Here is a 2981-nt window from a genome sequence, read left to right as displayed (position 1 = left end):
AGTATTGCTTTTAGTAAACTGAATAATTAGGAATACATTTATTTAAGCAACTAATTTAGTTGCATACTTGGTTTTTACTCATCACTAACTAAATCCAAGTGCCTACTACTGGCTTAGAATTATATATAGTAATGTATGGCAATTATGCTAAGAATTAAAATGGTTTGTGAGGGTAGGGTGACTATAGAAGGATTAAGTGTTAAATTCCACAAACCTCCCAAAACACACTGTAGAAAATCAAACAATTCAATTGTGATTGACTGACTTGGTATATCAATAAGAAAATTAAATACATTCATAACTAATTTTTTTTTGGTTAAAATTTAGATTGTTATGAAAAAATACTTGCAAATACAACACAAACCTCTAAACACACTGCAAACCCCATCTAAACCATATAATTATGATTGTAGAACTCTCTTTTTCTTAAAAATAAAATAATAATAATTTTATGTTCATACTAACCCACTGTTTGTGGGGTTTAACAATACAGATTGAATTTCTTGAAAATTGTGATTCCTCTACCGTGAAATCGGCCACAAGTAAATTATTTTAGTATTAATAAATGCATGATTTATGTTGAGTTATTGATTTTGTTGTTGCTATTTTTTAACATTTAAATGGAAAAAAAAATAAAAAGTGTAATTCATGGCTTTATATTTATCTTTGAATATTTTATCATTGAATATTAATTCTTGCAAAAAGTAAAATGTAAATGGCAATTTGTTTGATGTTAGATTCCTTTTAGAAACTAAATTATTTAAGATACAAAAATGCATATACAGGTATTGACTCAAGAAAATCAGTTTTAATACAGAATTTGATTATTGGGGCCATTTTTACCTACATGTCATATGGGGCCATTTTTACCGGGGCCATTTTTTCCGGGGCCATTTTTTCCAGGGCCATTTTTTCCGGGGCCATTTTTTCCGGGGCCATTCTTACCGTACACCCCCTTAGTCACATGACTTCAGTTTACGTCCTAATTTGTTATCTTTCCTGTATTGGCCTATCTTAAATTTGTCAAATAGGTATCATTAGTAATGACCGCATGTACCGCAAAGTATTATTGAAAGTGTTTATCTCTGTCTCGTCCATCATGCCTGTATCGATTAAGGGACTTCGACATGTGACTAAAATTGTAAAGAGGAATATTTTGAATGTCCATATCTGTCAAATGGATGTTGATTGTGCGACTTTAGCAGTTGTGCCCTTTTCCTAGTTTCCTGTAAAATGAGAAAGAATTTCCTCTGACTGGGGGGAAAAATCTAAGTTCGTTCCCGTTAGTTGAGGGGTCGATGAACCGGGCCTAGGATGTAGGACATCTTGTCTGTTGACTCACCCTGAACTACAAGTCACCCTTGCAATTATATTAGGCTGTTTTCTTGACAGCGGCAAACACAACTCTCGACTGCCTCCATGATTCATCTTAAAGATTGCCTGAGCCTAGCAACTACTTCAGCCGCCAGTGAACTCTGGGAAACAATCTGATTTATGGTGTTTCTTTATTGGTAAACCTTGATCACAGATTCTATATGTACAGTACTTCACAATATCGTAGTGTCGCACTGAGAATGAAGGAAGAACTTGTAAAAATTCCCTCCCAAATGTCTACTCAAAGCGAACACAATACGAATTGCAATACCACAGGTTAACAATTCTGGTCGCTTGACGGCCTAACACTACACGATTGACGAATCCAGCCTGTTGGGTAGGCCTCTAATCCATAGTTCTTTCAACAGCTTATTCATTATACAGTATTACTAAGATTTATATTCACCATACCGTAGCGTAATATTTTTGGTGTAAAATATTTGATATGTTTGACATTCAACAATGTTAAATGCCTCACGCCAAGACAACTTCTACACATCTAGATGTGTATAAGAGACAGTTTTAGAACACTATTACTGTCAGAATCCTGTCTCTTATACACATCTTATATATATATACATACGGTATGCATACCGTATAGGCTTTTAGTAATATAATACATATAAGAATAACTACATATGAATATATACAAAAAGAGAAATATTATATATAGCCCATAATAATAACACAAAGACCACAGCTTATTACTGTATAGGCATACATGTTCGAGAGTCTTCTCTATTAATGTAGGCTTGCGTATTATAAGCCTCTATTGTTGCATGGTGGCGTGTAGGCCTACTAATCTGATCTTTTAAGCGCTTTTGCAAGAAAAGTGTTGAACAAACGAATGCTTTTCCAATCCAAAATGGTATAGGCCTTTTTTAGATTATAGGCCTACTCCTATGTCAAATCAGAACATACCTGATCCGACCTACGTAAATAGACGGAATCTGGAACACGACAATCGATATTTGGAAAACTTATGACTGAAACAACTTTTATATGCCATTCATTAACCTGGATAGGAAGTGATTAGTGGAATGAGGGAACCGAGTAACAACGTGCCTTCAATCCAGTGGGATGGTGAACCGCAAGATCTGTAACGAAGGCTACACTGACGTTGAGCCTTGGGTCAACTGACAAGGCGATCAAGCGCAAAATTGCCCAAATTTCTGTCCAAAATTTCCGGTTACGGTTTATGGTTAATTTCCTTAAACAATTGATGACTTTATTGAAATATGTCAGGCTAAGAGCTTTATATGACAATTCACCTTGTTTAGAGATAAATGTCATCATACAGCGAACGAAAATATCATGATGAAAACCCCAAAACCCCAAAAGAGGTATTTTCAAGTAAAAGAGGTTTAAAGACAAAATCATTCAAGCGCTTGAGTCTAGACATCTGTACTTAGGAAACAACAACCAATAGTAATAATTTGTTAATGGAATATTCTGTATTATTTCAATACTTATATTATGAAGTTTGCTATTGGATCAAAGAGCAATGACATATTCAATTTAGAAAGTAATTGATTCATGTTCCATATACACTGGTTATCCACAGCGAATTTGATGGGCGGATCTAGGCCAAACTATGTCTATTCACA

At 34.5% G+C, this 2981-nt stretch overlaps 1 long non-coding RNA gene across 1 annotated transcript in view; it reads right to left on the bottom strand.

Annotated features, from left to right (window-relative positions):
• Window positions 1-1523, bottom strand: part of LOC117108300 — a 4751-nt gene extending 3228 nt beyond the window's left edge. Inside the window, exon 1 of the long non-coding RNA XR_004445352.1 lies at window positions 1343-1523. This is a non-coding gene — a long non-coding RNA (uncharacterized LOC117108300). The remainder of the gene's footprint in view (window positions 1-1342) is intronic.
• Window positions 1524-2981: the final 1458 nt, after the last annotated feature.

The sequence above is a fragment of the Anneissia japonica genome, unplaced genomic scaffold (genome assembly GCF_011630105.1).
Source record: "Anneissia japonica isolate Jap-2015-1 unplaced genomic scaffold, ASM1163010v1 scaffold426_len1935630_cov189, whole genome shotgun sequence".
Lineage (NCBI taxonomy): Eukaryota > Metazoa > Echinodermata > Crinoidea > Comatulida > Comatulidae > Anneissia > Anneissia japonica.
This window is presented reverse-complemented; position numbering and strand designations above follow the sequence as displayed.